The sequence below is a fragment of the Hoplias malabaricus genome, chromosome 6 (genome assembly GCF_029633855.1).
Source record: "Hoplias malabaricus isolate fHopMal1 chromosome 6, fHopMal1.hap1, whole genome shotgun sequence".
Classification (NCBI taxonomy): domain Eukaryota; kingdom Metazoa; phylum Chordata; class Actinopteri; order Characiformes; family Erythrinidae; genus Hoplias; species Hoplias malabaricus.
This window is the reverse complement of record NC_089805.1, coordinates 42,827,085-42,847,569: the sequence shown is the minus strand read 5'-3', so window position 1 is coordinate 42,847,569 and position 20,485 is coordinate 42,827,085. Positions and strand designations below refer to the sequence as shown.

At 38.4% G+C, this 20,485-nt stretch overlaps 1 protein-coding gene across 1 annotated transcript in view; it reads left to right on the top strand.

The window, feature by feature from the left end:
• Positions 1-4,699: 4,699 nt before the first annotated feature.
• Positions 4,700-20,485, top strand: part of LOC136699822 (uncharacterized) — a 29,724-nt gene continuing 13,938 nt past the window's right edge. The window contains exon 1 of the mRNA XM_066674830.1: positions 4,700-4,742. The gene's annotated coding sequence lies outside the window, so the exon portion shown is untranslated. The remainder of the gene's footprint in view (positions 4,743-20,485) is intronic.

The following is a 20,485-nucleotide window of genomic DNA, read 5'->3' as shown; positions in this document are numbered from 1 at the left end:
ATTCTCAGCTGGCGAGTTGTGACCCAAAAGTGGGTCGCATGCACGTTCTTTTCACGTTAAATGAAAAGTTACTCACATCATTGTTTACACTACAAACACTAAACCTGCCACTACCAATGTTGCATAATGAGGGATTATAATGTGCAATGTTTGCAACAATTTTAAATTAAAGATGCAAAATGTGGACATGTTTTGGCTGATTATCCCATCCGGGGCAAAGATGGAAACTTATATAATTTGGAAATCTGTTGTGTAAATCTTTTATAGAAAAACACATTTAAACACGACTGATCAGATGTAAAATATCGACACTCTTGACATAAACAGAGCTGCTGCATGGTAATTTGTTAAAAGAGAAAATTACATGACTCTGTTTACTTCTACAACAATTACCATGAACTCAACTGTAGCTTTTATTTTTCAGATATCATTTTTCAGTTTTTGGCATGAAGCATCAAACCATGAGTCTGTATTCCATGTTCGTTCCCAAGAGCAGCACAGTTCTCTTCTGAAGAGTCCTCATTTCCAGTTATCAGTTCATCAAATTCAGTCTTTTTCTCATACCAGAATCTGTAGGGAACAGAAAACACTTGTTCCTCACAGGTTCACTGTACTGAATCAGCTTTTAGCTGTTTTTAAAAATCTTCTCACTAAAGTCAGCATTGCAAGGCCAGGCATGAAAAAAACAAATTCTGATGTGTGTACATGAATATGGCTCTTACACTTCCTCTTTCTCAGTAAGCGGTTTGTTGTTCACCCACATTCACTTTCCTTCTGTCTCCAAAACATTCAGCCCAATCCAGTGATTCTCTTGAACGTGTAAATAAAAAATCCTGATGCAGGATTGGAAATTATTTTAAAAACTACTGAAGTATTGATACTTGGTATTGGCATCATATTCATATTTCACATCAGTGAATAGGTTAATTATGGATTGTTTGTTTTTTGGTTGTCCACCAAAGCTTTAATCATTGACAAAACATCCACAAGGTCTCTCCAAATCACATGATGCTACAAATCTAGATGGGAAAAGAGAAGCACAAGTTTCCTCTCAGGTGCGTCATCTATGCAAACTGCTGCTAGGGTAGTGACATTGGAGATCAACACAGTCTGAGGAGAAATTGAATTACTCTGTTCTGTTATGTTAGCCAACAGACTCCTGCATTGGCTAGGTTCAGGCTAATGGAGAAGAGGTAAGACCAAAAGTAAGGACAGTTTATAATTTCCCGTTTCCCACTGTAATATGTTCAATATTATGTCCATGTGGGTAAACAAATATAGTTTTTCGAAGTGGAAAGGAATGTGAAGGACACTAGAACACTTTACAACTCACCTGTTCCTCTTTGCTGGTGATTATAACCAGATGTCCTTCTTTCTCACTGCAGTCATCACCAGTTCAGTTTATTAGTGGAGAAGTAGTAACACTTTACATCAAAATCCTTCTTCACAAAGTGCACATTGCTGATTTCCTAATGTGGAAAATAGGTTAATAATTTACCTTGTTAAGATTAGGACTTTTGAGCATAAATGTTTTCAAATGATATTATGCTCATTACTAATAAGAATCTGATGGAACTGTAGCTGAATAAATGCCATTCAGAATCTAAGGGGGGGGGTCCCACTCTTCTCGAGATCCTGAAGTGGAGTTTCTAAAAGGGAGGGCCTCTGGTATGGGAGAGGCCTAGTCCAGAAGCGAAGTTTGGATGTTTAAGTTGGTGGAAGATTTTAACCCCTCTTCTAGCACTCTGGAAACTGTTGCACCTGCTGTTTATTACCTACCCTTTTGAACATTCTCTATATGCTTGAGCTGGTCAACCATGAAGTCAGCGCTTGGGTTCTTCGAGGATCATTAGGGAAGAAGAGTGAAGTTCCCATTCCTTCACTATAGCCTTCAACACCTTGCTTTCATATTGGGTAAAAGTAACACATAGTCATTAGGCTAGGGACCCCATTTAACTGACCTTCCTTCCTCTAGACAGCTCAAGGTGTAAAGGGGTTAGCTAGTGGTTTGTAGCACACTGTATACATTTGGTCCAAGACGTTATGGTTCCACACTGCAATTTAGCAAGCAGACTGTCCTACATCCTGATATCCTCACCTAGATTGGCTGCATCACCCCATACTTAACATTGTTTGTTCAAGATGAACTGTGCCTGGCCAAGAGGAGGTCAGTGAAAGTAGACAGTTGCAGTTCGGGGGAGGGTAGAAAAGAACCATGTAGATGATCTAAACTCTCAGGTCTCACAGCTTTCCATGACATGAAATATATCCTAATAAAAATAAAGAAAATAAACTGGCATTCTACTAAAGAGCGTGATAAAACTAACTTACATATATGGTCTTTAAGAGAGATAACAGATATATCATTATAGAATGAAAAGAGACAAATATCAAATGTGTCAGCAGAGCTTCCAGGCAGTGAGTTGCAATTCGCAATATCAGCAAGATCAGAAAGATCAGAAATGCTGTTAATGCTCTACTGTTGCATGTTCCTTACAACTGTGGCACCATTTAAAAGGGAAATTAACAGACAGTATAAGATTTATTGCCAAGAAGCATTGTTACAACAAAGAAATGATCTACCAAACACACATTTCCTTACTTTTTGTTAAACTTAGAAAGAAAGATTGTGACTGTTCAGAGTGTAATCATCCCATTACAGGGAGACTGAGGTTCATAACAGCTTTTAGTTGTAGTTTTAGGTTCAAGGTAGATTCATATTTTTGCATTTTGAATTTTTTCTACTTTAATTTATGGGTTCATATTTTTTAATCTGATTTTTTTTCTCAGAATTTTTCAAATATTCAAAATTCAGATTCAAATACTTATGTCTTATCCATCCACAGTAAGGCACTCATTGAGCAAATTAGTACCTGGTATTACACCTTGAACCTTAACAATAATACAAGGCTTTTTAGCGGTTAATTAATATGTCTGATCTGCCATGTCTTTAAGGATCTGTTTGAATAGTTGTCAGTATCTATTCCAGTGCTTAGTAAGATAGGAACACAACCTGCACATGGCACCAGTCCATCACACAGCATCTAGTCATTGGTTCACACACGCGCCCACTCAGGAGCACCTACAGTGACTTACACACATTATATATTACACAGAATATTTATTTTATTTGCCTTGTCTTTTGCTTGACATTGTGTGTAAAATTGTGGGTTATTTATTTATATTTGAGAACAAGATGCCTAATTCTGTAACACCATGTGTGTGTGTGTGTGAGCATCCAAGCCATTTTTGTTACAGTAGGTATTCAGTGTAAAATATGCTAAAAACTGGGATATTAGGAAGCATTTGTGATTTGTATAAGCAATAAAACAAAAACAAAATACGAAATAAAATCTTTTTCACCATTGGTTAAACAGCTAAGCTGATGTCAATTTGATGAGGATAATATCAAAAGCAGAGTCTCTCCAAAACAAAGCAGATTCTGGACACAGAAGCCATGGAAATGACCATTTTAAAACCTAAGGTCCATTCACATGATCTGGGCTCTCTGGAGTATGCTACTGAAGCCTGCTTAGAAAAATTGACTCCACCCTATGCCATGTCACAAGAACCTGTTAAGCTCAAACCATCCTTCCCGTATAAGCAGACAACACCTTTATACTAGGTACAGGCTAAACAGACTTCAGCGGATTTCATCTACTTTGTGTAAAGGGGCAGACGGTAAGATTTCTGATGTACTGGTAGATGGCAGAGGAAAAGGCAGTTTAATCAAACTGTAATTTAACACAATGCTCAAATATTATTTATTTAAATGTTCTTTCATTTACTGATAAAGCTGTGTGTATTAATGGAACATTCTTCAAGTTTTGACAGTATACGTGTAAATCAGGTGTGGGCAATCTTATCCACAAAGGGCCGGTGTGGCTGCTGGATTTTATTCCATTCAGGCTAGAGCACACCTGATTTCACTCTTTGAATAAGTTGGTCTCAGTATAACAACTAATTATGTGACCTCCTGTTTGGTTAGAACAAAAACCAGCAGGCCCGTCTCTTCACGGATAAGATTGCCCACCCCTGATGTAAATCATTTTTATTACTGTAATTCTTAGTGTTATGTATAGTTACACAGACAACCTCTACAATAAGAAATTTAATAGTAGCATTAAACTTAATTATTTAAACTGACCTGTGACTAATTTCTACAGTCACGTTTCTCTATTGGGAATCTATCAACATTTTGGAGTTCTCAAGAAATGAAACTAAAAGTAGTATTTCCAACATTTCTGATGTAAGTGTGTGTGTGTGTGTGTGTGTCAAGTAATTTTCCAACAATATCCAATTTCTAGATTAAAATAATATAAGCCTAGGTAAAAATGTGTAAAATGTATTTAAAAAAATATAAGCAAAATAACTAAATTTACAAAAAAACGATGATTAAGACAGAGTAAACCTAAATAATAGACGAGCATGCAGCCTATTACAGTAGCTCCCGTTCGTGTTTTTCTTTTTAACTCTTATTAATCTTTCTTATATTTTATTTATTCGACGAGGCAACTTAGTGAAGCTGTTCCCTCGTGAAACATGTGAAAGTGCTTCTTTCACTCTCCTGGTTCACTGATGCGCAGCAACATGGCTCCTTTGTTTACACCCGGGATCAGCTGATCGCGCTGAAGCCAGTTGGCATGGCGACCAGGACAACTAACATCCCCGAAGAGCTTAGGAGACGGACGCACGGGGGATGCAGAGGAGGAACAAAACAGCGCACGGGGAAAGCGTATTGAGTAAGATTACTCAGAATAAACCTGTGCTTGCTCATATACATTCGCACATAAATATTTAGTTTGTACACAAAAGTCTGTTTTGTGTGTGTTTTGTACGAATACGACTTACGAATATACGATTATAAAAACTAACGCATACGACTTTAATTATTATGGGTACGACTTCTAGATTCTGAACACGAATTGGAAAGTGAGAAATCACTGTCAAAATAGGCATAGAGCAGAAAGCCAGCGATTCGATATAGTGCGCATGCGTGGTCTGCTGCGTCTTGTTTTGAACTGGTGGGAGAGGTGTCAAATGAAAGCGTATGGTGTCCCCTTGTGCCCAACATATGTTATTGTACGATTATATGGTATTTGCCTGCATTGAAGTGTATTTACATATTAGAGCCCCATTTCTATGTTTTATTTTATTTTCATGTGGTACCTGATGAATATAGTGGAGCAAGGCGAGTTGTAGACAGACAAATGAGAGCTTGTTAGTTTCAGGATAATCTCAGAAATTCAGTGATGCCAGGTGTATACATACAAGTTGCATAACCACAGATATATTTTAGTAGAGGTGATTTATTTTTCCCCCAAATCAAGGATTACATATATATTATAAATCTGAATCCCAAGAACTAGCCCATTAACTTGATGAATGATTTATAACTTTTGGATGACATTTATTTATTTATTTTTACAGATTATTCATTTCCATTCCCTTTCATATTTTTGCGTTTTATATTTGAAACAGATTCCTTATTAGTTGTACACATTGTACATAATAATACTGCTCCGGTGGAAAGAGGATAGTTCCAGCTTTCATATGAGACCTTCATATTGTATCTGCCTTACAGAGTATGAAATGTGTGGGATGTGTGTGTGTGTTTGTCAGTGACAGAGAGACAGGGAGAGTGTGTGTTAGTAGTGTTTTAATGAGTGAATGAGTGAGTGAGGGAGAGAGAGAGATGTGTGTGAGACTGGATTTCATGACAGTACTCTAAACGTGAATTACACTCAGCAGCAGGTAGGGGGTGATCAGGAGACACAAATGCCAGTTCTTACATTGTATTCCTTTAACACTAGATGTTACAAATGGTATTGACCATTTGAGGCTGAAACTGATGTAGTAATGCACTCATTCACTTTCAGGCTTTTCTTTCCATCATTTAAGTTCCAAGTGAGAACCTTAAAAAGCCAAAAAGAAAAAAGAAAAAGCTATTATTTTAGGGGTAAATAATGTATTATTGGGTGCTAGGGATTAGCCATTTCTTTACATTTTCACTGGGGTCTTGTAAGGGAACTTACAAACTTTAAGCAGATACAGTCACATATTATGGACAACATTTTCTAAATGTAAGCAATATGTGCCCAAAGGTTTAAAATATTGTCACAAAACATAAAGGTTTTTTTTCGTTTTTCTTTGAAAAAACAAGTACAGTTAAGTTTATTCTAAACTATTTTGGCCCAGATGCCATTCCATACTGCTCCTTTAGCCATAAACATCTCACAGCTACACTGAATCTAACCTCATCTCAATACTCGCACTTGCGCCCTCGCTCCCCTTGTTTGTGAATGCCGTCTAAGTGTGCGAGGCTTTAGGGTTTCCCAGTTCTTATATTTCCCTCAACAAGGGTGCTCACGAGCACCGCATATGCACACTTTATGTACCTCTCCCATAGGCCTGCAGCAGATGATACCTTCGTGAAGGGAATTACCCATGTTTCACTGCGGGCCTGTGACGTTCCTCAAAGAAACCATTAACAAGATGGCTCCGAAAACAGACGAACATTAACCCTTTAACTGTAACCAGAATATTTTATCTTTATTGAGACCTGTGTGATGTGAGTCATGTTAAAAATGCTGAAGTGAAATGAAAAGACCTGTTTAAATATAGTGTTGTTACGGTACATAAACTTCAGGCAGTTCAGTTGGTTTTAACAGTTTAACAGTTAATTTATTATAACTAAACACTAAACAAGTTCCTTCATAATTTATCAAACAGAAGTAATACTTGATAAAGAAACTGGACATTGCTGCTAACTGGACATTTAAACACCTGAAAGGTGTGAGTGTCCCATTCTGTTCTTGATGCTCTGAACCCTTGAACAGTTGAACCCTCGCACCCCTTTTATTCACACTTTGACATTGTCATTATATGTCATCAAAGTGCACATTTTCAGGAAGGCCTTAGGGCAAGAATTGGGACAGGAGGTAAGAGGGAACAGACTTTTTTTTCATTCCATGAAGACGTGGGGCGGCACAGTGGCGCAGCAGGTAGTGTCACTGTTCCACAGCTCCAGGGTCCTGGGGTTGTGGGCTCGAGCCCCACTCCAGGTGACTGTCTGTGAGGAATTTGGTGTGTTCTCACGTGTCCACGTGGGTTTCCTCTGGGTTCTTTGGTTTCCTCCCACAGCCCAAAAATGTTGGTAGGTGGATTGGCGACTCAAAAGTGTCCATAGGCATGAGTGTGTGTCTCTCTGTGAAGGACTGGTACCCAGTGATTCCAGGTAGGCTCCAGACCCACCGTGACATTGAACTGGATAAGAAGTTACAGACAATGAATGAATGAAAGACTTTACATTAAAAAAAAACCTTCCCATTGCCTGGTGCTAGGAGCTCCTGGATGCTGCGTTACCATTACACAGGAAAAAAGAGAATTTTACTGTGGCATTGTGAGCAAGTGTTTTGGGAGCTTTTAAACAATGTGGCATAGACAGCCCACAATCAGTGTTCACAATCAGGTTGAAGACTTCTGAAAAATCGGATTTGGTGTTGAACTGCATGATAAAAAGTAGTCATCTTACAAGAGTGAATTCATGAATCATTGAATGAGGAGACTTTCAGGGCATTCTCATTGGTCAAGTCTGATGCATCTTTGCTTTTTAGAGAGGATCAAGAAAAACATTTGTTTTTGTATTTTAATTGTTCTTGATGTTTTTGTTCTCAAATGGAGCAGAGTGTGCACTGTAAACAAAAAAATCCGTAAAATTTACATTTAAAATATTAATGAAATTAAATTAAAAATCAAATTTAAAATATACGGTAACATTTTTGGCAATCATAAATTTTAAATTTAAGGACTGTTTTGTTTACAGTACAATTTCTGTTAAAAAAACAGATACACACTGTAAAAAAACATGGTATTTACATAAAAATAACAAAGAAACATTGTTTTGCTATAAAATTAACATGTAAATTGTGTGACAAATTAGAGAAAGAAGACTGAGATATAGCCATATTTAGATATAGCCAAACTGCTTCCTGTATTCAGCCTTAAAAGGAGAGATTGCTGAAAGAACTAAAGAAATGTTCAGTATCTGGGTGCCACACGCGGAACACAGGCTGATGGTGAACACACGTCTCGACATAATATGCACAGAAACACAAACACACACACAGTGATCACCCCAATGCAACCCAAAATTAAAAAGTCTCAAAGACAGAAAAAAACAAGAAACTCTGAAAATCACAGAAAATATGGAGAAGCAAAGCATGCTGGGAGCTCCCTAATGAGTCTCAGCTCCTCCAAGTCCTTGGACACTTGTATCGTCCCCAATGGTTTGTGTGTTTAACAGTTAAATAATGTATATTTTACAGTAAAGAGATGTAAAAAATTGTATTTTGGCTGATAAAAGTATTTACGGTATTTCACTGTTACAGAAACTGTTTTTAACCTTTTTAGAGTTTACAGTCATTTACTTTCATGGTTTTACAGTTTTCCACTGTAAAATTCACAGACATTTTTTACAGCGTAGACAGTGAAATATGATGTACTGCAAAAAGACAAAGATTTAGGCACACTCAAGAAGGAATGTTGAGAACAGCGTCAGTCTTTGCCTTTCTTCCTCTTTCTCTGTATGCTGTCTATAAATATCAGTGCAGCGTTAACAGTTGTGACTCACTGTGGGTGTGCCAACAGGTTAAATGTGTGAGGAGAGTTATGTGGCCACAGCATTCCCTCAACACATACCGTTATGAGGCTTGTTCTCGTTATGCATACTTGTTAAGAAACGTATGTGTTCTTATAAACTTGTCTTGCATAATGTTATCTTGTAATGGCCAGGTTACATTCCACTATTGGGTAACACTTTATTGGGTAAGTACAGAGAAAGTACCTGTGAAGTAAGACATAAGATAAAATAAGAACTGAGTAAGTAAATGGTATGATAGAAATATGTGATTATTTCTGGGTACTACATTTTACAAATAAAGAAGAGCACCCATTTCATCATTAGTCAGCTATGTTCATATAATGTCTTAATCCATGTAGGCTAAACAGTGTACTATAGGGTACCATAGCTGGTCAGTAGCTGACCATGTCCTTCTCTGAATGTGCACTGTAAATTACTGTAAAGGATCTGTGATTACATTCAGAACTACAGTGAATACAAAATAGAAGCTGCATACCTTATTTATAATTTAAATGACAGTAACAGCCACTTGCATAAACTATCATACTTTTAATTAAATTTTGTACTCTATAATTATGCTTGGAAGTACAGTGGGTTCAGAATGTAGTTATGTGCCTTATTTGTAAAGTATTTGTAAGATATCCCGAGATTTTTAGTATCATACCCTTAAGTACTCAGTAATTTTTATCATACACCTTAATAGGTACTTACTCAGTACTTACAGCATGCCTTATTTGAAAAATTGTTTTAAGATACCAGTAATTACCACATATTTCTAGTTTCATTACCTTTACTTACTCAGTACTTATTTTAATTTGCGGTTTACTTAACAGGTACTTAATTTGTACTTACCCAGTAATTAGCAGGCAGTAATTTAAAGTGTTACCCAGACTTCTTCTGAGAAGGCTTTATACTTGCAGTCAGAATACTTCTGAGTGGATTTGATGGTATACAGCAACAAGAGCATTAGTGAGGTCAGGGACGGATGTTGGAGATAGTGATGTGTCGGTCGCGAACGAACCTGTTCAAAGAGCCAGCTCTTGTAAGTGAACGATGAGAGCTGGTTCCCGTCTAAGACCGAGCCATTTTTTTTTCTAAGGCTTGTCATTCAACCCCTTTCTTTTCAAAAACTGATCAGATAGAAGAAACTGGACCAACCCCTCCAAGCTGAGACACTTGGTTTTCTTGAATGCCAATCTGCCTTCCAAAAAATAGTTGAAGAAAATGTTAAATCAGTTAAATGTTTGTTGACAGTTGTGGTTGTTTTAATCACTACCGTTGAATGCTGCTGTTTTGCACTTTGCAGAGTATTTGTTCATTTTATTACCCAGAAATGGATGATTATTTAATTTAATAAGCTATTTTGTAATACCTACATTGGGTTCCATTGGCTATATTTCAGAGTTTACAAATGATTTTTTTATTAAGGTGTTTAAATAAAAATCCAGTTATTTATACAATTGAATGTGTGAGTGCAATCAGTGAGTTATTACAAGACAGCCATTAAAACAATTGGCCATTGCAACACTATTTATTATTTTTAATATTGAATAATATTTTGTCCATATAGTTTTGTAAAATGTAGGTAATATTGTTCTGTACCAGGGGAAATAAGTGGTAAAACAAAGAGCCATTTAGGAGCCAAATGTGCCGGTTCCCCAAAAAGAGATGAAATTCCCATCACTAGTTGGAAGGTTTCTTACGCAACTTCAACTTATCTCACACATACTAGAGAAAGCGTAATCACTTCAGAAAAGAATTTCACTTCTCTACAACCCAGTGCTGGAGATTTATGTCCCTGTAGCTGATTCCTTTAAATAAACATGGTGACCTTAGGCTCCTTAACAACTGCTCCAGAGTTCCCACATTTCATACTGTAGGCTAAAGTAGGTTAGGTTCTACATGGATTTGATATAGAAGGAAACTATAAGATCAGATTTATCTTCTGATCACAGGTTATTAAAATCTTACAAATCTTAAAATCTTAACTAAGATTTGTGTTAACCGCTAGAATTAGTACAGGCTCAAAACTAGAATCACACACTTTACTTGCTTTTTTTTATTTTACAGATTACTTAACAGGTAATTTCTCTGTAATTATGGTGTGCCTTATTTGTAAAATGTTACAACATATTCTAGTATCATACTCTTTACTTACAGAGTACTTATTTTATCTTATGGCTTACTTAACAGGTACTTTTTCTGTACTGACACAGTAATTAGAGGACTGTAATTTAAAGTGTTTCCCACTATTATTTATCATAATCATGCTGAGGATAAAATGTAATATATCATATGCCAATCCAGTAGAGCTTCACACCAATCTCTTTCTACCTGCAGTCACAACATTTCTGTTATCACCCATTGTTTAAATCCTTTACCAAACTAATGGGGTTGCTGTGGCCATTTATAATCCAAACAGCTACCAGATTTCCTTAACAACCAAGGTTACTCATTGAGCCCAGCCCATGAAAACCAAACCATCACTAGCTTCTCACAAGGGTCATCAGGTAGGCATCTCTCTTCATCAGTGCTTTGCTGAATTAAGCCCAGAACACTTCCAGAAGGCTTGACAGACCCAACTCCCTCCAAGCTAGTTTTACAGTCCAACTATTCCTTAACCATCAACAACCATAAATCCACACTGGCCTCCCTGTTGAGTAAGGTTGTAACTAGCCCCACTGGCACCGTTAATGCATGTTCAGTGTCTCCGGTTTCATGGGAACTTTACATGCTATATCACCAACAAACCCAATAACACTAGTCTGTTCTCCTTATCCACAGTCACAATATATTGGAGGAAAAGCTTAAAAATGAGTTTAAACATTCATTCAAATGCAGATTAGGCGAGGATATGGATGTATGGTGGACCATTCTCAGTGCTGCAGTGACACTGACGTGGTGTTGGTGTGTTTGTTGTGCTGGTAAGAGTGGGTCAGACACAGCAGTGCTGCTGGAGTTTTTAAACCCCTGAGTGTCACTGCTGGACTGAAAATAGACTACTAACCACATATATCCATCCGACAGTGTCCAACCATGAGCATTTTTAGGGGTGCTGAATCATCCCTAATTTGTGTTCAAGCATCAGGGTCGCGGTGGGCTCCGGACCCACCGAATCATTAGAGTCATTAGGCGCTATAGGCACCGAGTCATTAGGCTGGAGGGGATGCCAGTTGAATGCAGATTCATTCACGCATTGTCTGTAACCCTTATCCAGTTCAGGGTCGCGGTGGGTCCAGAGCCTACCTGGAATCATTGGGCGCAACACACCCTGGAGGGGGGGGGCAGTCCTTCACAGGGCAACACACACACTCACACATTCACTCACACACTCACACCTATGGACACTTTTGAGTCGCCAATCCACCTACCAACGTGTGTTTTTGGGCTGTGGGAGGAAACCGGAGCACCCGGAGGAAACCCACGCAGACACAGGGAGAACACACCACACTCCTCACAGACAGTCACCCAGAGGAAACCCACGCGGACACGGGGAGAACACACCAACTCCTCACAGACAGTCACCCGGAGGAAACCCACCAAACTCCTCACAGACAGTCACCTGGAGCAGGAATCGAACCCACAACCTCCAGGTCCCTGGAGCTGTGTGCCTGCGACACAGAAACTGTGATGTTACAAATATATGCTAATGTGAATTTAAAAAAATGCATTAATTTTCACATAAAATCATGATATATCTATTAAAACCAAACACATATATTCATGAATTTAACTTTATTTGTACAAATTGCAGACTGTGAGACACAGATTGGTATATATTTATTTGTGAGTGGTCAAACATATTTATGAATTGTGTTTAATTGGTGGATCAACATTTACACATTTGTCAAGTATTTTGAGACTAATCCCTACACAGTTCTCATGAGAGTTCGCTGCCCTGTGCTGCTGAGGTTCCATAGTGTAGTTTTACAGCACTGGACTCTATGCAGCAATGACAGAGGCGATATTCTCCCTTTTACAGGCCGGTGGAGTGTCAATAATTAAGCGCTAATTTTGAGGTAAACACACAACATACTATTCCTTTAACTAACTGTTTCTGTATTATATAAAACTACTGCATGGACATACATGCAGTATTTTTCCGTACTCCTATCACTATGTCTTTATAATGTATGCAACATCTAAGCCAACTATGTTATATATTCAATGACATTACTCCAGAATATTACAGGTTCCAGACCCAACACAACCCTGTAAGGTATAAAGCAGTTACAGAAGCATACTTCCCTTCTCTCCCACATTTTGAGACCAACATTGTACATAGCTAAAGATAGATAGATACATATATAGATAGATACTTTATTGATCCCAGAGGGGAATTTGAAGCATTTGGTAGCTGTTCCACATAAAAGAATAACAAAAATAACATAAAGACAACAACAATAGAAATAAAAAACTGAGCATTGAATATATAGAACTAAGTATAGAATATAAAATATAAAATAGTGAGTAGAAGTATAAATATAAAATAAAATAGAGTATAAAATAGACAGAGAAAAATCTGTGTGGATGAGGTAGTGCAATTAACCATTGTAAACCAGTACAGTACAGAACAGTAGTACACACCCCTCCATATAGAGGGTAGTGTATATTCAATTGTACGAAGTATAGCAGAGTGACAGGATTATTTGCTGATGACTTGAACAGTCTAATGTCCTGAGGGACAAAAGACTTTCTGAGTCAGTGCATGGTGCAGGACTGAGACAGCAGTCTCCCGCTGAATGAGCTCCTCTGCCTGATGATGGCACTCTGCAGTAGGTCCTCAGCATGGTGGACCTGGTTTGCTCTGTCCACACCACCATCTGCTGAGCTGCCACTGTTCTTTTTGCAGCCTGTGATGGTTTTCATCGCATCCCAGACCTCCTTCATGCAGTTTCCCTGCAACTTCTGCTCTACTCTTTTAGGACTCACTGGCCTATATAAGTCGTATATTACACATACACTTAAGCAGGTATAAGCTGGTGTTATTTTCAGCCCTATATTTAATTCCTACTGTGCTGAAATTTCCAAGCTATTCTAATACCTATTTGTCTAAATAATAACACATCTCATAATATAACAAACTAATTTATTATTCATACATTTATTGAATTTCCCTCTTGAATCAATAAAGTATCTATCTACTTTTAAGGCTGTGATGATTTTTTTTCTCCACTTTGTCTGATGCTAGCATTATTTTGCAGTTATTCATAAGTTATCACGAGGGAACATCAAGACAAATAAAGACAGGAATATACACGGAAGTATCTATTTATTCATTCATTCATTGTCTGTAAGAGCTTATCCAGTTCAGGGTTGTGGTGGGTCCAGATCCTACCTGGAATCAGTGAGCACAAGGCAGGAACACACCCTGGAGAGGGTGGAAGTCCTTTGCAGGGCGATACACTTACACATTCACATCTATGGACACTTTTGAGTCACCACACCACCTACCAACAAGTGTTTTTGGGCCGTGGGAGGAAACCCACACGGAGACAGGGAGAACACACCAAACTTGAACCTACAACCCCAGGACCCTGGAGCTGTGTGACAGCGACACTACCTGCTGTGCCACTATACCACCCTCAAAAGTATTTAATTTTATTTAATTCATTTTTGAAAATATAAACATACAATTTGGTTCAATATATATATATACCCATAAAATGTAAGAAATCTGGGCAGGTTGCGGTCCATGTTAACATATCAGTGTGTTTGGAAAGTTACACATTTGTTATTGTCATGAAAAAATGTCATTGTTTACGTTGGTTGTAGAGTATGCTTTAGTAGATACTAGTTAAGACACAGCATATGGGTTTGTGGTGCAACCCGAATCACTTAGACTAGTTTGAAACTAACTAGTGGTAACTAAAGACTTAGTAAAGACAAACTTAGAAAAACAAACTTATGAATGAGTTCATGCAAAACTGGTGCAACCAGGTCCAGGTCCAGGAAGAAAAACAAAGATACAGAGATTAGGAGCAGAAAAGAGAGCCAGAAATAAACAAAGCCAGACAAATCTAAATACAGGACAAACATCAAGTAATGAAACAAGATGAACAGAATCAATACAGGAAACCGAGAACAAGAGCCAAAAATCCAACTAACTACCAATGATGGGAACACAGGGATTAAAGAAGGAAACAGAACATTAACACCCACAAATACAGTGCCAAAGGACCGGGGTTTTAAACATTAATGTGGGACACCTGTAGAAGTCATATTTCAGTACTGTGCAGAAAAAGATAACTATATAGAAACATAGCACAAATATTAAAAAAAAATGTGTTTGGTAGATTATTCCTTTGTTGTAATTATGCAATAAAATAATAATGTTGCATTGGGTGCTCACTGGACTTCAGCTTCTGTCAGGGAAACAAACCCCCTGGGGGTTGAGTTTGTTCTCTAATATTTTTAATTTTATTATTTAAAAACTCCATAAAGATTTTACTCGTCAGAGTCACTTGAATTTGTGGTTCAGTACCTGCCTGATTTTTTTGTAGTTCTGGAAACACGCTAAACAATACTCAAGGATTATATTTATTATTGTAGATCAGCGAGTGCTGAGTGTGCTTTAGTGAGAGCATTTCTATACTCTATAAGGCTGTCCTTTCAGGCATAGTGCAACACTTCCAGCTTGGTTGATCACCATTTCCGCTCTAGTTTCCATGATTTTCTTTTTAAGGTACAGGTTTATCATTGTGTGTCATTCTGTCTTGTACTTTTTTTTTTTAGTGGCGCCATATTTTCTAAAGTAGATCAACAGGTAATTTCTAAGTAGTCAGTTAGTATATCTAGCTCCATTGGGTCTGATGGAGTGGGAACTGGGGTTGTGTCATGCCCTGGTCATGTCATGTGTCTGTCTTCCCCACCATGTGCACTAGCACATGGTTCTGTTTATTTTGGTTCATGTCTCCGTCCTAATCCCGCCTTTGTTCCACCTCGTAGTCAGTGTCTCCTTTGTAATCCTGCCCCCTTGTTATCTGTCTCAGGTGTCCCTTGTCTGTGATATATATTTAAGTTCCTTTGTGTGACATCCTGTTTGTTGGACATTCCTCATTCCTGTTCCCCTTCAAGTCAGTTTGTGTTTCTTGCTCCTCTTTCCTGTAACCTCCACTTTTGCTTATCTTTTACTAGTCTGTTTGCCTCATCGGTTCCTCGATTCACTTCCCTTTGTTTGTCAGTCTGGTCAGTCTGTTCCTACCTTGTGTTTTGTGTACCTGTTTAGGTTTGTTTCTTTAGCTTTCTCTGTCTGTTTAGTTCCCTCTGTTTTAGTCTGTTTAGCTCTCCCTGTTAAGGTCTCTGTTTAGATCACCCTGTTAAGGTCTCTGTTTAGCTCACCCTGTTCAGGTCTCTGTTTAGCTCTCCCTGTGTGGTCACTCTGTCCAAGTCTTTCTGTCTGGGTCTTCCTCTGTCCAAGTCTTTCTGTCTGTGTCTTCCTCTGTCCAAGTCTGTTGTATCATTATCCCTGTCTATACCTCTATGCATTAATATCCCTGCCTAAGACTTTCTTTGTCTAAGTATCTTTTCATGTTATCCAAATGTGTCTCTGTTTTGTTATCTTTTGTTTAAATATGTTACTGTTATAGCATGTGTGTCTGCCCCTGTCAGTCCGCCCGGTCCTGACAGGTTGATAGTTCTGGGAGGTTTTCTATAAATTGTAGGGTGGTAGATGGTTTTATTGAACTCTCTGTAGAATAACGAGGGGACGTACATATATTATGGCTAAGACGTAGCTCATATGAAATTAGGTAATGGTCAGAGATTGCTGACGTTTTTGGTATTGAGGTTGTTAAGACCTAGTGTCAATATTAAATCTAAAGTGTGACTACAGTAGGGTGTAGGCCCTGTTACATTTTGAGTAATACCAACAGAGTCTAGGATTGAAGTAAATACCTTTCTAGTGGGCCATCTGCCTTCTCAAAAAGGATATTGAAATATCCTACAATTATAACTTTGTCATTGCACACTGCTAGGTTTGTATCGAAGTCACTGAATTATTTTAGGAATTCTGAGTAGGGCCCTGGTGGTCTGTAAATGTTACGTAAAAAATGCGTTCTTTTTTGTGACCACATTTATAATAATGGTGGATAGAACCTCAAAAGAAGTGAAGGTGTCACATTGTTTCTGACTGATATCTATCTAGAGTATTTTGATAGATTACACAAACTACACCTCCTTCGCCTGGTAATCTTGGGCAATGTACATAATAATAGCCTACAGGGATGGATTTATTTAGTGCTGAATATTCATTTGGTCTAACCCACATTTCTGTGAGACAGAAAACGTCAAATGTATGATCGCTTATCATTTAATTTACAATGACTGCTTTTGAGTGATCTTATATTAAGTAACCCAAATTTTAGTTCTGAGGTGTTGCTGCTATCATCTGAATATTCTTTAATATAGGAAGATTGTTGAAATGGGCTGACTGAGTTTTTCTACATTTACAATTAATCCGGGCAAAGGCAGTCTCAATACAGACTGAACATAGGTGACGCCTCGAGGCAGTTTGCTGATGGTCGGTTTAGCCTGTCTGTCTGCGGCCTGGTCCCGGCTCTGGATTGTCAGCATCTGTTTACACTACTCTGCTGATTAATTAAAAGCCTATGTGCTATGCTGCAAGAATGTAAGACAGCATCCTCCCATGTGGAGTGGATACCATCCCTACCTATAAGACCAGGCTTGCCCTTGAAATGTAACCAATTATCTATAAAACCCATTTGATTTTTGGAACACCACTTGGACATCCAGCAGTTTAACACCGAAAGTCTGCTGTAGGCTTCATCACCGCACTGCACTGGGATGGGACCAGAGCAGATTACGGTATCGGACATCATCTGGGCCAGTTTAATCACCTCTCTAACATTACCCTTAGTTACCTCAGACTGCCGCAGATGAATTTCATTGGCCCCTACATCAATGACTATCCTTGAATATCTCCTATTATCTAACAATCTAAGGTTGCCACTTATGTCCAGCGATCTGGCTCCCAGTACAGAGCTAACCCCTAAGGTGTAGCTAATTTTAGGTGTGGAACGATAGTCTCCTATGCCCAGAGCACTTTTAACAGGCTCCTCAGTGGGTGCTTACAGGACAAACTGTTTGTCACGTGAATCGGAGGAGTGTGGTGTCCTGGTAGGCTACCCTTGGCCTCAGTGTTAGCATTAGCCTTAGCTTTCTGGCTATGTCACCAAGATGTCACCCATTCACCCTGCTATGTGGGCTCTAACGCCGGAGTTGAGGGGGTGCTGACTCTCCCTAAGGCACCCAGAGTTGGTAGAAATGAATCTCGCTGTTTATCAAGGGATAAAAATAAGCCCCAGATGCGCACTTCTAGCTGGTCCACATTATCCACCAGAGAGCTAACTAGCTGGCACTTATCCCTTATCATGGTGGAAAAGGGGGTTAAACTAAACATGCCACACTCTGAGCAGGCAAAACAGCCAGCAGTAGCCATGGTATTGCAGGTACTTAACTGCTTTAGGTGGCAGTTGAAGTGTCTCTGTAGTAGATAATCCTGTGGAGATAATCTGTAGAATAAACCTATGGATGGTTAGTAAGTGGTAAGAATAAAATAGGAACAGAAATAACAAAAAAAAAAACCAGGGAAGGCAAAGCAGCTTCTTTCAAACAGTCAGGTACAGGAATGGCCAAATGGTTTACAACTCTCAATTATTTAAAAAAAGGGGAAAAAAGTAAAAATTCCTTGCCAGTATTGCAGCAAAAAATAAATAAATAAATTAATTAATTAATAATATATATATATATATATATATATATATATATATATATATATATATATCTCCATCCATCCATTATCTGTAACCGCTTATCCAATTTAGGGTCGTGGGGGGTCCAGAGCCTACCTGGAATCATTGGGCGCAAGGCAGGAATACACCCTGGAGGGGGCGCCAGTCCTTCACAGGGCTATATATATATATATATATATATATATATATATATATATATAAAACCTAATCAGACAGATAATGCATTAGAGGAAGATTCCTGCAGTCATTGTACAGAGAGTTTTAAATGACCATATTACCAGTCCTAGTATAATTCATATATTTTTCCTCATGCAAGGTGTCTTTTTTTCTTTACACAAAATGAATCTCCCAGCTTGTGATTGTTAAACTGTAAGCTTCAGACCTCCAGGTTTTTGTGTACATCTTTCCATAAAAAGAAGACAAAAACAATGGTATTGGTCTAAAATGAAAGAAAGGTTCAGTGCTTATACAGTATTACAAACCATATTAACCGATAATTTAATAGCATGTTATCAGAATAATTTACAATAACATGTGCAATTTACATTCAGGGCAGCATTTTTGTACAGCTTCAGGGAGCTGTGGGTTCGAGTCCCACACCGGGTGACTGACTGTGAGGAGCTTGGTGTGTTCTCCCGTGTCTGCATGGGTTTCTTCCAAGTTCTCTGGTTTTCTCCCACAGTCCAAAAACGCAAAAGGGCCCATGGTCTGAGTGTGAGAGTGAATGTGTGTTGCCCTGTGATAGGCTGGCACCCCCTCAAGGGATGTTCCCACCTTGCTCCAAGTGATTCCAGGTAGGCCACCCACTGTGACCCGGAACTAGATAAGCGTTTACAGACAATGAATGTATGAACTTACATTCAACACTGCAAGTAATTTCTGATATATTCTGCAAAATGCTAATTCTTTGTTTTGACAGGGGAAAATAGCATCTGTGATCTGTTCCAATGGCTACATCAAGTACAATTAATTTTGTCACTTGGAACATCAATGGACTAAAACAAAAGAAGTATCAGAAATTGGAAGAACTGTATAATGCAGATGTAGTTTTCCTACAAGAGACTCACATTGGTGTAGGAGATGCATGCAGTCTAGACACTGAAGATGAGTGGAAGGTTTATTTCACTCAGTACATGTCATCTCAGAAGGGTGCAGCTATTCTAGTGAGGAAAACGTTAGATTTTGAAAGCCTCAGTGAAGACAAGGACATTAATGGGTCATATCTGGCTTGCTCACTTGAGGGTTTTACATTTGTCTTTACATTTCATGTCAAATCTTGTCTTACTGGAATTCTGTGAAGCTGCTTTGTGACAACATCAGTTGTGAAAAGCGCTATATAAATAAATTTGATTTGATTTGATTTGATATCTTGTGCTGAAATGTAAGATTGAAAGTCAACCTTACACCCTTGTTAGTGTGTATAACCATCACACTGATCTGGAAACTCTTGATACATTATCCAAATATCTACAAGACATGGCCTCAGGGGTGCTTGTGATTGGAGGAGACTTTAACACTGTGCTAAATCCTTTCATTGACAAAGAAACTGAATGCAATCCCAGGAAAGTTGCAAAGAACAGATCCCACAATAAACTCCGTTGCTGTGTAGAAAGATTCATGAAATCTCTTCAGCTAGTAGACGTCTGGAGAAGAATGAACCCAACAACTCGGAATTACACATTCAACAAAAATAACATAATGTCACGGCTTGATTTCTTCTTCATGCCAGAGGAATGTATGTGGCGCATTAAACAATGTGAAATAAACAACTTACAGAGGCCAGACCATCATCCCCTTGTTATGGAGGTTTCCAATGTTGCTGTGATCTACTGCCGGAAAGATTTAGAGATACACTACATCGGCCAGCTTCTACAACATAAAAGGCTGCTTGGAATAGTGGAGACTGACTTGTGTGTAAATGAACACAATCTTCTTGGGATTAGCGAGATTGATATTGTGACAGCCATTCAGTCTCTGCAAGTGTCTGATACCCCAAGACCTGATGGCATTCCAGTGTCTTTCTACAAGGAAATGATACGTGATCTTATTCCATACTTAAAGGTTCTCTACA